Source organism: Hemitrygon akajei, chromosome 13 (genome assembly GCF_048418815.1).
Source record: "Hemitrygon akajei chromosome 13, sHemAka1.3, whole genome shotgun sequence".
Taxonomy (NCBI): domain Eukaryota; kingdom Metazoa; phylum Chordata; class Chondrichthyes; order Myliobatiformes; family Dasyatidae; genus Hemitrygon; species Hemitrygon akajei.
Window position 1 is genome coordinate 25,498,617 of NC_133136.1, and position 14,523 is coordinate 25,513,139.

General features: G+C 42.0%; 1 protein-coding gene across 2 annotated transcripts in view; it reads left to right on the plus strand.

Annotated features, from left to right (window-relative positions):
• Positions 1–14,523, plus strand: part of pdzd2 (PDZ domain containing 2) — a 457,654-nt gene that overhangs the window by 169,613 nt on the left and 273,518 nt on the right. Inside the window, exon 1 of one of the 2 annotated variants that reach the window (XM_073064259.1) lies at positions 2,672–3,002. The exons of the other annotated variant lie outside the window; for it this stretch is intronic. The gene's annotated coding sequence lies outside the window, so the exon portion shown is untranslated. Of the gene's footprint in view, positions 1–2,671; positions 3,003–14,523 lie in introns of those variants that run through there. 2 annotated transcript variants of the gene reach the window in all.

The window sequence follows — 14,523 nt, forward strand, 5'->3', positions numbered from 1 at the left end:
GTCCTGGCTCCCTTGCGCGCTCTCCTCCCATGCCTGGGTTGAGTGTCGAGCCAGCAAAGTGACCTCATAAAAAAATTCTGGAGAGGGATGGGCTCCGCCAGGTTTCAGATGCCCAAGACACGCCGTACGATGAGCAATCACCAAAAAGAAGAATAAGAAGAAGAATAGCCCTTAACTCGGCAGTGGAGTTATCGGGGCACCCTCAGGATGGTGTTTCCGTAGTAAGCTATTCTTGTTTTCACGAGGCTGAGTCGCTAGCTCCACGCTCAACCTGACTTGGATTCGAACTCGGGAACCTTCGCTCCGGAGTCCGGTGCAGGTCCTTCCGGTCCAACGAGCCTGTGCCACCCAGTTACATCCAGCTGACCGATTAACCTGTTAACCTGCACCTCTGTACAACGTGGGAAGAAACTGGAGCAGTCAGAGGAAACCCACGTGGTCACAGGGAGAACATAGGAACTCCTTACAGACAAGGGCGGAATTGAACCTGGGTCACTGGCGCTGTTACAGGGTGGCACTACCTTGCCGTGTTGGGGTCTGTAAGCAGTGCAGAGGCCAGAGTGTTCAACCCACTTGAGTTTGCGATCGTGTTAGAGTTTGAGGGGGTGCACCACCAGCTTTGAGTAGGTGCTGCGGTGAGAGAAACCGAACGAGAGGATAACAAGCATTGGCAGAGTCATTCCTGCGGCCTGACCTATATGCACCTGCCCTCCCCCAGCATCAGAAGCCTGTCTGTAATTCAATGTGACCACCTACTTCCACCCTGCCAGTTTTAATCATCGTTGCCACTAGCGTCTGGGGAATATATGTACATTTGCTCGAACACATTAGTACTAATGCAACTTGTGGGCATGACCTGACTCAGTTCCTTGGCAGTGAGGCCTAGTTTATTGACTGGTGCTCTGACTTCAAAATTCAAAGTTTGAAGTAATTTGATTGTCAAAGTACACATATGTTGCCTTACACTACCTTGAGCTTCGCAGAGGCTCGTGGGCTCCAGAGATCCTGGGAGTGATGTCGTCTGGAGTTCAGCTGTCCGGCACTTAGCTCCTGGTAGGTTTGCCCACGGTGGTAAGGTCAGGGGGGGAGGGTTCAGTCATGGAGCGATCCAACCAAGATGTCAGCAGTGGGGCAGGTGGAAGGTGATGACACATCACAACGACAGTGACGGTAGAGGAAGGCTACAAACGTGAAGGGTCTCCAATTGTCTTACACTCCATCCCATTAGACCCTGACCCTGATCTGTCATGACCCGTGTGGTGGCTGCCTGTGCATCGGCCTCACCATGTTAACAAAGCCATGCGCAGGCATTCTCCATTAAAGGAATGCACCCTAACATTCCCGATTATATCCTGTGGCGATCAGCCAATGGCGAAGTGGGCAGGATTGTTCTGGGATCAGCCTCTACAGCCATTTGACTACCTACCAATGGACAACTTCAGGAGAACATCTTACTTGACTCGAATGATTAATTTTCTTGTAGTTAATTGCAGGGAAAATGAAGAAATAATTAGTGGGAATGGGAAATTACAAGCATCAGCTGCAAAATTAATAAAATGTGTGAGCAAGCACCCCTTCCTTCCCTCCTCTTTCTCTCATCCTACTTTATTGTTTTAAAAAGGTGGTCTTTCTATTTATTATTCCACAAAGGGAAATATCAGTCAGTTACCCATTCAATTAGAAAATTACACCAACAGTCACGTGTGCACTTACTTTGTATCTCCCAACTTGGATCCTTACTAGAAAACCCATTAAACATGGCCTCCAATATGTCACTTCTGCCATCGCATGACAGAAATGCTTTTATGAGGAATTTATTATTTATGTAAAGTATCCATTTTATTTCCATTAAAAGTTTCTTGGGAAATGTGATGTAGTGAAGATCCATAAATGTTGGCAGGGTTAAACAAAGAGGATGGATGGAGGTTCACGAGTACCATGAATATCAAGGGTTTATTTTATTGTCAGAGTATGCATGTACAATACAACTCCGATATTCGTCTTCTCAACATGCACATGTTGGACTCAGTGACCCATTTTGTTCCTGAGCACTTAATCTAATGCTATGCAAATATACATATACAAATTAAGCTAAAGTGCTTGTAGTCGTTCCCTTTCTGCCACATTCTGGGTTCTGCTCCCTTCCTTTCCAGTCCTGATTGCAGCCCAAAGTGTTGACTATTTATTCCCCTCCATTGATGCTGTTAGCTTACTGAATTCCTCCAGCATTTTGTGTGTTGCTCAAGGTTTCCAGCATCTGCACAATCCCTTGAGTTTACAAAGTGAAATTCTTTTAGTTCTAGCATTTTTAAAGACACATTTGTGTAAGGACTGCATGCGATCTTGCTTTCCAAAGAAAAGCAGAGTTTTGTTTTATTTATGCTCCCATTCATTCCAGGCAGGAAGCATTAGTGGGTGTGTTATAAACAATTTCACTGCCCGGATCAGGCATTCTAATGACTTCAGCTGGGTGGCCTTAAAGTAGCTTTCCTTCGAACCTAGAGGGCGAGCTGTATTTTCCTTGATGCTGATTGATATAAGATGTGAGGAAGCAACAGGGGGAGGGCGATTAATGGAAATGAACGGTGGAGGCATCTCACGTATCCGGGTAGGGATAGGGTCCTCCTCTCTTCAGCACGTGACGAGCAAGAAAACGGCCAAGTGCGAATAAGATTGCAGCGCCCAGCAGCCAAGCACATGCAGTCAGATGCCAGAGAAAATAGAAAACAGTGCTTGTCGACGAGCTGAGTGCGACAGTACAATCCAGTTAGTTAGCAGCTGGGCTGCACACTTCAGACAGCGGTTAGCCACGCTGCCTCCTTCACCCCCTGCAGTAAGAGCCAGTAGGTGATTTACACTAATTAACAGACATGCGGGAATGATAACCTTCTCAGAGAAGATTAGCTCAGGGCACCAGCTGCCCTGGACAGAGATTCTGAGGAAGCAGTCAATGCCGAAGTGAACTGAGGGAAAAAGCCATGGGATTCACGGAAAAACAGCAGGTACAAGGAAAAGCTTTTTGGACTGTGAAATATTTTGGGCAACAGATTAAGCTGCATGAGTGAGTGCCTTGTTTTGCCCATATTTTAAGAGTTCACGTCATTCCAAATTTATGACCGACTGATGTGGAACAATATTACCTCAACTAAACCTTTGGTTTTCTCAGCTGTTTAACTGAGGACGGAAAATACGTTTGTGTAATAGATACTTTCCAAGTTTAAGTAATGTTGGTTGGCATAAGTTGATTTTCATTCTGTTGCCTGTTTTATTAATGATGATTTTAACCTTGCCCATTTGGCAAAAAGCAGGGAATGACCCTCTGATCCACTGCCACTTATATAAATTATTCTTAACCTGTTGTTGCAGGCTTGTGTAAAACCCCTAGAAAGATCCCTGATCTAACTATGCATTATCTGATTTAATTTGTATGCGCTTCAGTGTGATTATTGCCCAGACCTGCATAGAGGACAAAAACTTCATCCTTGTCATCAAACCAAGCATGGGAAAACCTGAAGCAGAGGCTTCTGAGGCTATTTACATTTGTTTGGCTTGCTCGAAGCAGTTCAAAAGTTCCTTCACTGTCCTGCACAGATGGCCGCCTGACTGATTTCTTCCTCCCTCCCGTGCCCTTAGTTATCGGTATGTAGCCGTTCTATTTGGTGCTTGCTGCCTGAAGTTCTCCCAGCTGTTCCCTTGCGCAGAACAGGATAGAAGCTGACAGTCGGCCTCTCGGGCTGTACTCTGTAGCATTGAAGTCTCTTAATTCCTCAGAATTAACATTTAATGTGCTGTGCATTAAAAAGCCTCTGGACATGCCGATGCTCAGAGTGACGGAGCTAATATAACTGAATCAGGTTTATTATCATTGACACATGTCATGAAATCTGTTGCTTTGCCAGCAGCACTACAGTGCAAGACATAAAATTATAATAAGAAATATTGGTTTAAAATTAAATAAGTAGTGAAAAAGAGCAAAAATAGTGAAGTAGTGTTCATGAATTCATTGTCCGTTCAGAAATCTTTTGGTGGAGGGGCTGAAGCATTGAGTGTGTGTCTGCTCCCCCAAGTTCAAACCTGACCTCTTATGTTGTCCTTCGTGGAGCTTGCACACGCTCGCTGTGACCACAGAACTTGCCTCTGCATGCTCCAGTTTCTTCCAGCATCCCCCCCCCCAAAAAAAAAGTTGCAGGTTGATTTAATTAATTAACAGCTACCGAGTGTGCAGGTACGAGACAGAATCTATGGGGGTGGGGAGAGAGGAGGAGTGTGAGGGAAGGTAGGAAGAATTGAACTGATTAGAATAGGAGTCTATAACATCAACGCTCTATGGTTGGCACGAAGCCCAAGTTTCCATACTGTCTATCGGTATGACTTTATGTATAGTTGACTACTTTTTGAGGGCTTGGATCTACAGTTGTTTGAACCAGAGAAGGTACAAGGATGAGACAGAAAAATGGGCAAAGCACAAAATTGATTTTAGTAACTGTGCAGTGGTTTGGTCAGCACTTTATGTCCCGGTAACACAATGTGATGTTTGGGTTGGGGAGGAGTAGGTTCTTGCCAGAATCGGAATTATTGACAGTTACTACCCTTCAACCATCAGGCTCTTGAATAAAAGGGGATAACTACACTCACTTGCCCGTCCCTTGAGATGTTCCCACGATCAATTATCTCAATTTAAGGACTCTTTATCTCGTTCTCATTACTGGTTGCTACTTATTTATATTTGCATTTGCACAGTTGTTTTCTGGGCTCTGGTTGATCTTTCATTGATCCTGTTATAGTTACTATTCTATAGATTTGCTGAGTCTGCCCACAAGAAAATGAAGCTCCAGGTTTACTTTGAACAGATGTTGTGAAATATGTTGCTTAGCAGCAGTATAGTACAATATGTAAAATATATTAAAAATTCACTGAATATTTTTCTTATTATAATTTAATTATCAATGTACATGTATATCACTGCATAGAACCCTGAGATTCAATTTTCTGCAGGCATACTCAGCAAGTCTATAGATAGTAAGTATGGTATAACAGGATCAGGAAAGATCAACCAAAATTTTGTGTGTGTGTATAAACAACTTGGGATTGAGAATTATGTTTTACTGTGAGTGGGAGACACATTTGGCAATTGCACTGTCATGTCTTTATATATGGGGAGGAAACGGAAATGAAAAGTTCTTGGAATTCCATTGTTGGGAATTTTATCGGTGCTAACTTCACTAATTTCCTTCAGTGGTGTTACATAAAAGTGAAAGGAGCCCTCTCAAAGGTATGTTTAATCACATTCAGAGAAGTGTTGACTTCAAACTGAAAAGCAGTGTTAATGTCTTACTTTTGACTTCTTTAGTTTTAGGAGCAGTGTTTGCCAATTTTGTGAATTTGTTATATTTATGTGTTGGAAGAAATAGAGTAATTTTAGTTATGGTCAGAGGGAGAGCACATTCTTTGATTTCCATTCTCTGCCAGGAATAAGGAGTGACTGCTCTGAATTGTTAGTGTGATGAAGAGGCTCCTGCTCAACTGCAATCAAGCAGGTTGTGAACTTGCACTGCAGAAAAATATCTTTGCTGCAGCTGGGTGAACTCTGACAGCTAATAGTCAAGTTAGTTAGTCAGTGTCACTAATAATAATTGTAGAAAGAATATTAGTTTGCTTTACTTAAGTGCATGAATAATCCATGTACCAGGTCTTATTACTAGGAAGGGGCAATTGTAATTACTGCAATAAAATGTTTGCTATTCAGCTCAAGTGCCATGCAAGATATATTATCTAATGTCCTGCTTAACAAGAAAGTTCCTAATGATAATCTTTATTATCTTTGGATTTGACTATGTCAGCACACATTTCTGGCTGGTTTCTCATGTTCTACCCTTCATAAACCTGATGTTTAAAACCACATCTACCCACATCACTCCTCCTCTCAATTGTCTCACCTTCCACTGCATCCTCCGAGAGAGCTCCATTTGTGCCTTCTTGATCATGCCACCGTTGATGGATGTGCCTTAAACCGTCAAGTTCCTAATCTTTGCAATTTCTTCTTAAACATTGACAGATAAGGTCATAAAGAGAGCTTTTGGCACACTGACCTTCATAAGTCAGAGCACTGAATACAGGAGTTAGGATGTTATGTTGTATTAAGACATCAATAAGGCCAAATTCGAAGTATTGTGTGCAGTTCTAGTCACCTACCTACAGGAAAGATATCAATAAGATTGAAAAGTGTGGAGAGAATTTACAAGGAGGTTGGCGGGACTTGAGCTGAGATAAAGGGAAAAGTTTAATAGATTAGGACTGTTTTCATTGGAGTGTAGGAGAATGAGGGGAGATTTGGTAGAGGTGTGCAAGATATGAGGAAACAGATTAGGTAAGAATTAGCTAGATTAGCTAAGAAGGGCCAAAAGGCCTGTTTCTGTGCTGTAATGTTCTATGGTTCTATGGTAAATGCAAGTAGGCTTTTTCCACTGAGGTTGGGTGGGACCAGAAGTCATAAGTTTAAGGAGTGAGGTGAAATATTTCAGGAGAACTTAAAAGGATCATCTTTGCTCAGAGGATGGACAAACCATCCAATCCTGGAATGATTTTCAGCACACCCTTTCTAAGATACGGGGTCCAAACCTGCTCACAATACTCCAATTGAGACCACACCAATGCTTTATAAAGTTTCAGCATTACATCCTTGCTTTTATATTCTAGTCCTCTTGAAATGAATACCAACACTGTATTTGCCTTCCTCACCACTGACCCAACCTGCAAATTAACCTTTAAGGAATCCTGCACAAGGACTCCCAAGTCCTTTGCATTCAGTTTTTTTGTATTTTCTCTCCATTTAGAAAAGAGTCAACCATTAAATTTTTTTTCTACGAAGTGTATTCCATCTGCCATTTCTTTGCCTATTCTCCTAATCTAAGTCCTGCAGCCTCTCTACTTCCTCAAGACTACCTCCCCCCTCCAGCTATCTTCATTTCATCTGCCAACTGCAACAAAGCCATCAATTCCATCATCCAAATCATGACATATAATGTAAAAAGAATCAGTCCCAACACAAACCCCCATAGAACACCACTAGTCACTGACAGCCAGTCAGAAAAGGCTCCCTTTATTCCCATTCCTTGCCTCCTACCCATCAGCCACTGCTTTATCTATGCTAGAATCTTTCATGTAATACTACGGGCTTGTAGCATGTTAAGCAGTCTCGTGTGGCACCTTATCAAAGGCCTTCTGAAAATCCAGGTGCAAAACATCAACAGATTCTCCTTTGTCTATCATCTTGTTACTTCTTCAAAGAATTTCAACAGATTTGTCAAGCAAGATTTTCTGATGAGGAAACCACGTTGACTATGGCCTATTTTGTCATGTGCCTCCAAGTGCTCTAAGACCTCATCCTTAAAAATCGACTCCAACAACTTCCAAACCACTGAGGTCAGACTAACTGGCCTATAGTTTCCTTTCTTCTGCCTCTCTCCATTCTTGAAAAGTGGAGTGTCATTTGCAATGTTCCAGTCTTCTGGAACCATTCTAGAATATGGTGATTCTTGAAAGATCATTACTACTGTTTGGGGGTCTGTATACAACTCCCATCAGTGTCTTTTTGCCAACATCTTACCAATATCTGCCTCCACAACCTCTGCACTAACTGTTCTGGCACTCTGGTTCCCAATCGCCTGCAACTTTACTTTAACACTCAACCCCCCCCCCCCCCCCACCCCGGTGCAGAATTAACGAACCCTGCTGGGATATTAGACCCCCTCCAGTAGTTCAGGTGCAAACCCATCCCTGGAATAGAGCCCCATGATTCAAAAATCTTTTGCTCTGCTTCCTACACCAACTCTTCAGCCATGTATTAAACTGCATAAGCTTCCTAGTTTTAGCCTCACTAGCATGTGACACGGGTAGCAATCCTGCAATCACATCCCTAGAGGTCCTGCCCTTTGACTTAGCACCTAACCCCCTGAACTCCCTTTGCAGAACCTCTCAACTCGTCCTGCCCATGTTACTGGTTCCTACATGGATACAACTTCTGGGCTGTTCACCCTCCCACTTAAGAATACTGAGGACTCATCTGAAACATCCTGGATCTTGGCACCCGGGGAGGGGGTGGGGGCAACATACCATTTGGGAATCTCATTCTCGCCCACAGAAAGCGTACCCCTTCTTTCCCCTTCCTGTCAGAGCCACAGAGGCAGACTCAGTGCCAGAGACCTGACCACTGCGACTCTCCTCTGTTATGTTACGCTAGTTGTTTCTTTAACAATGAAAAATAAACATTCATAATAACTCTAAAGGGTTTAGAAACTGCTGAGGAAGAATGGCTTCCCATGGAAAAGCGACAACAGCAGCCCCCATCATTGACACCATGACTGGCATATTGTACAGTTTGAAGTACAGGTGACGGGGGAACTCTGCAGTTAGGCACAGTGAAACCAACAGGCATTTCTGTGGCTCGATTATCTGCCTGGAGCCCAGTTCAAAGATGTCTCTGAGGGGGCACAAAACATTCTGAAAAGGGAGGGTGCATCATCACGTGTGGTCCATATTGTTATAACCACGTAGGTAGGAAGTGGGATGAGCTCCCACAATGGGAGTTTAGTGATTTAGACCGTAGACCATTGGACATTCAGCCCATCAAATCTGTTCTTCCATTTGATCACAGCTGATTTGTTTTCCATTTCAAACCTATTCTGCTGTCTTCTTCCTGTAAGCTTTGAGACTCTTCCTAATATAAGAACCTAAGCATCTGCTTTAAATATACTCGATGATTTGGCCTTCGCAGCCATCACCCTCTAGCTAAATTGAAGATCCAAAGAGGTATGGAGACCTTGAAGCTTATTCATTATTTTGAGGGGTTGTTAGTATTGAATGCTGAGCATTCTGATAAATGCATCTTTACTGTCCAAGTTGTTTGAAGAGCCAATGAAATAGCATCTGCTGCGGACTTCTTGTGATGGTAGGCAAATAGGCAAACACTCAGACAGGAGTTGATATATTTTATCACTAACTATTCAAAGCACTTCATCACAGTTAATGTTAGTGCGACTGGATGATTGCTGTTACTGTGTTCTTCCTAGGTACTGGTATAAATGAAGCTGCTGAAGTGAGAAGTTCAAGATTTCATAGTCATTGAGTACTAAAGCACAGCAACAGTCCCCTTGCCCAACTAGTCCGTTCCAAACAGTTATTCAGCCTTATCTGATTGACCCGCACCTGGACCACAGTTGACTCTTGACTTTGGATTTAATATTTGTCAGTTCAATATTTTATGCAAAATATGGCTTTTCAGACAATGACACTCATTAAATTTTGTACTGGACTTTTGAGCAAGATAGTGTACTCAACTCTTAGAATTTTAAAATGGACAGACCACTGGCAGATTTCAGGAGTGCACGTGCAGACTGTGTACCTTAAGAGACCAGCTCTGGTTAAACAATCAAACATCAGACTTAAGAAATGGAAGGTGGCTGGTGTCATGATACCCTTGGGGGGGGGGGGGGGGGGAATAGATGAAAACAAAGTAGTTGTGTTCCATTTTCAACTGTTTTAATTATATACTTCTGAAAGAACATACAAGCAACAAAGAATGTTAGAGTGCCTTTAGGAGTTATCAGGACTGGCACTTGTACAGAGCAGATAAACAAATTTTAAAGCATTTATAATTGCAGTGAGGTCAAGAGCACAAGAGAATGATTGGTGCAACTATACTTCAGCTCAGATGCTGGCAGTTCTATGATGGGGCTAGTAACTGGAATACAAATTCAGAGTCTGAAGTCTTCACAGTTCTCTGTGGAATGTTCAAAGTAACTTCGAAGAAGTATATATGTTACCAAGTACAGTTGAGCATCCCCTGTCTGAAATACTTGAGGCCAAAAGTATTTTGGATTTTGCATCAATATATTGAGATACTTTGGGATGTCTGTGGTGTGCAGAATCCTGTGCATCACCTGGGAACCTTCCCAGCATCTTGTGAAATTTTCCATTTGTGACATCATTCCAGTGGTTAAAAAAATTAGGATTTCAGAGGCTTGTGGATTTTTGAATTTTGGATAAGAAGTACTTAACTTGTACTACCTTGAAGCTTATTTTCTTGGAGTCATTTATTGGATTGGGGGGGGGGGAAGAAATATAATTGTGTAGTATCTTCTGTGAGTGGCATTTCTACATCCATCTGTTGTGCTGCGAATGTTGGCAACTCGTCTACTGGGGGACATCCCACTTACGCTTGCGTGACCTTCCAGAGCTTGATGGGAAATCTTCTATCATTGACAAAAACAAATTCATTGAGACAAGAGAATCAAACGCTTGATTATACTTTCATTTATTTGGTGGTGTATGCAGAAACGCAGACGTTGAGTACGACTGCACTGAATAATGAAGAATTCAGTGTTTCTGGCAATAACATGAGAAATACTGGCCAACTGTGAGATTCAGTAGTAGTGAGTCAGACCTTGACTCATTCTTCTCTCCTAAACGAAAGTAACAGTGATGATTTTAATTGCAATGCTGTACAAAATCCATTTTCACCTCAAGTTCAAAAAGCATGTAAGCAAATTTAATTTACCCAGGAGTATAATAAGTTCCAAGAAGCATGTATTTTAAATCTTAAAACATGTGACATGGTTTATAAAAATCACACTTCATTTACTTCAGTATGTATCTAATTGCAAAGGCCACTGAACTGTGCCCCTGGCTGATGTAGCAGCAATATCAGGTTAATTATTGGAGACCTTGGCTGACACAGCAGTGATGTTAAACGGCAGCTACACTCTCAGTGTTGCAAAAGGAGGACTTCTTAAAACAAGGCTCCACTCAGGTGATAATGTTTTGGGGGATATTTAGGAACTATCAGAATAACACGCTGCGCACCGAGGACTTGGAGAGGTTTAGTGCTACTTAGCCAGCTTTCAGTTTATGTAAACAGGAAGTTCAGTCAGCACGATCAAGGACTTGTATCAGGACCACCAATCAAACAGCCATGCTCAGCAGTACCAAAAGAATCTTGTTCCAACACAAGGGGGGAAAGTTTACAGAAAGGAAAGTGCAAAAAAGGACACTGGCAAACAGATCGGTTGTCTATGCTTCTCTTGGAATACAATCAGGTTGGTTCTGGAAGTATAAACATATGGTATTCAGCACAGCCAGTAGTGCAATGAGTAGATAGTTTTATTATTGCTGTTTAATGCAAAGTTAAAGAGAAATTTAATTATACCTGTATCAGTTTAGTAGATGCTGATGTTGAAATTGGCCATCATTTGCTTAAACTAAATTTGCATAAAAGTAGCATTTGTGTTATGTATTTAGATTGAAGTGAATGTGATCAAATTTTGGGAGTGGGAAACGGTGCTGTTGCTGCTTTAAGCATTTAGTAAACATATGGTGACATTTTTTTCTATTTTTGTCAAGGAAAATGTCTCCCTTTCTTTACTTGGCTGTGTTAGAAGAATTTCATTATTTCATTCAATAACATAAGCCAAAAGGGCAGTTTGTACTTCATGCAGGATTGAATGTGAACTTTTTAAACAAATATATAAAGTGCATCAAGATTTCTGAGCTGCCTTAACTCTGATGTAAGCAATTATGGAATAATTTTCTATAACCCTGTAAACTTCCGAGGACTTTGTGTTCCTCAGTTACTGGCGTCTTGATTACCTTAACCTCATTTTTTGGCAGCTGTCCATTAACTATAAAGGCTAAGAGTTCTAGAATTCCCTCTCTAAACTTCACCTATGTCTCTTTTTCTCAGCTGTTCCTTAAAATTTACCACAAGATTTTGGATTTCTGTTCCATTGGGCTGTCTGTGATGTGCTTATCTTTGTGATTCCCATGGTTCTGATTGTCAGTGTTGTTACCATAACACTGGGAGGGTTGTGAGTGACAACTCAGTCCCAAGCAAAATATACAATGCTCTTGCCCACCAATCTACACTAATGGCCTTTTGACTGTTTGTTACTGTCAAAGGCCTTCAAACACATTTTAATTGTGTCCAATAATCAGGGCTATTTATAAACTTTTCAAATTTATGTAACTGAAGAAGATTTAAAATGTAAGTAACACCTTTACACACTTTGAGTATTGTGTTCAGTTCTAGTCGCCTCATTATAAGAAGCTTTAGAGGGGCTACAGAGATTTATCAGAATGCTGCCTGGATTATTCGAGAACCCGTCTTAAGTAGAAAGTTTGAGCAAGGCAGGTCGATCCTCTTTAGAGAGAAGCAGGATGAGGGGTGCCTTGGTAGAGGCATAGATGGATGGGACAGCCAGAGGCTTCTTCCCAAGATTCATATAAGGGGGCATAGCTTTAAGGTGTTGCGAGGAAAGTGTAGTGGGGAAGGATACTTTTTCACACAGAAAGTGATAGGTGTGTGGAATGCATTGTCAGGGGTGGTGGTAGAGGCAGATACATTAGGCACATTTAAGAGACTCTTAGATAACACATGGATGAAAGAAAAATCTAGAGCTATGTGGGAGGGAAAGGTTTGATTGATTTTAGAACAGGTTAAAAGTTCAGCAGAACATCATGGGCTGAATGACCTATACTGTTCTGTGTTCTACATTTTCTATAAATTAATTAAATGTGTTAATTTAAATGAAAGAAAAATAAACTACCTCTCTTGAATTGCCTTTATGGTGAAGGTCATTGGCCCAATTCATATAAATCCCACCAACGGCAGCTATACTTGTCTTGAATTTGAGGAACCAGATGTAGCAGCGGCTGTCCTCCAGCTCATTTCTGACTATTGTATTGCAAAACTTAGAGGCAGAAGTCAAGAGCAAACTGACCTTTGCACTGAAGTTAGCTGGAGTTTCTGTCTGGAAAATCATCTGAAAAACAATAAAATCTGGCTTAATGTCTGCATACACTACCATAGAACCATAGAACACTACGGCACAGTACAGGCCCTTCAGCCCTCCATGTTGTGCCCACCCATATAATCCTTAAAAAAAGTACTAAACCCACACTACCCCATAACCCTCCATTTTTCTTTCATCCATGTGCCTGTCCAAGAGGCTCTTAAATACCCCTAATGTTTTAGCCTGCACCACCATCCCTGGCAAGTCATTCCAGGCACTCACAACCTTCTGTGTTATAAAAAAAAACTTGCCCCTGATGTCTCCCCTAAACTTCCCTCCCTTAATTTTGTACATATGCCCTTCATTGAAGAATCTTAGTGTGTTGCTACATTCACTGTGTTGAGGTGTTCCTGAGAGGGCTCCTGTGTCTGGATCACAGCGGAGAGTGGGGAGGTGGGTTTGAGAGGTTGGTGATGAAATATATCAGATCCTCCCTGAAGAACAACTCGGATCTGCTCTAACTTGGATCCATAGTAGCACCATTTCATTGGCACTTCATGCTACCCTGGAACATCTGGACAGGGAAGATGATACATCAGGATGCTTTTCATTGACACTAGCTCTGCATTCAACACCATAATTCCTTCTGTAATAATCAAAAAGCTCCAAGACCTAAGCCTCAATACCTCTTTTTGCAACTGGATCCTCGATTTCCTGCCCAGTCAGTTTGGATTGGCTGCAACATCTCAACAACAAGCATCAGCACAGGTGCATCACGAGACCTTCTGCTTAGCCCTGTGCTCTGCTCGCATTATACTTATGATTGTGAGGCTAAGTACAGCTCCAATGCCATATTTAAGTTTGCTGATCGCACATTGCTGTTGGCTAAATCAAAGGTGGTGACAAATCAGCATATAGTTGGGAAATTGAAAATCTGGCTGAATGGTGCCACAACAATCTCTCACTCAATGTCAGCAAGGCCAAGGAGGTGATTATTGACTGCAGGAGAAGGAAACCAGAGGTCCTTGAGCCATTCTTTCATTATGAGCTTAGAGGTGGAGAGGGTCGGCATCCTTTAAAATCATCAACATTATTGTTTTAAAGGATCTGACCTGGGTCCAGTATGTAAGTGCCACCTCTTCTTTAGCAGTTTGCAAAGATTTGACATGTCATCCCACATTTTGCCAGTTTCTGTAGATCCATGATGGCAAATATACTGACTGGTTGCTTCACAGCCTGGTATGGAAACACCAATGCCCTTGAATGGAAGAACCTAAAAAAAAGTATTAGGTATAGCCCAGTGCATCACAGGTAAAGCCCTCTCGGTCGTTGAGTACATCTACAAGGTGTGCTGTTATAGGAAAGTAGCATCTATCATCAATGACCACGACATCCAGGCCATGCTGTCCTCTCACTGCTGCCATCAAGAAGGAGTTACAGGAGTCTTTGGTTACAAGCCACCCAGTTCAAGAACAGTTATTATCCCTCAACCATCAGGCCCCTGAACGAGTGTGGATAATTTCACTCACTCCAAAACTGATTCCACAACCTGTATGCTCACTTTTAAGCACTATATAGCTCCTGTTCTCAATATTATTTATTACTTACAGTCTGTGCAAAAGTACATATAGCTAGGGTGCCTAAGACTTTGGCACACTAGTGCAGTAATTTCATGTATTGCATTGTACTGCTGCCGCAAAAATAAGAACAAAATTCATGACATAAATGAGTAATAAAC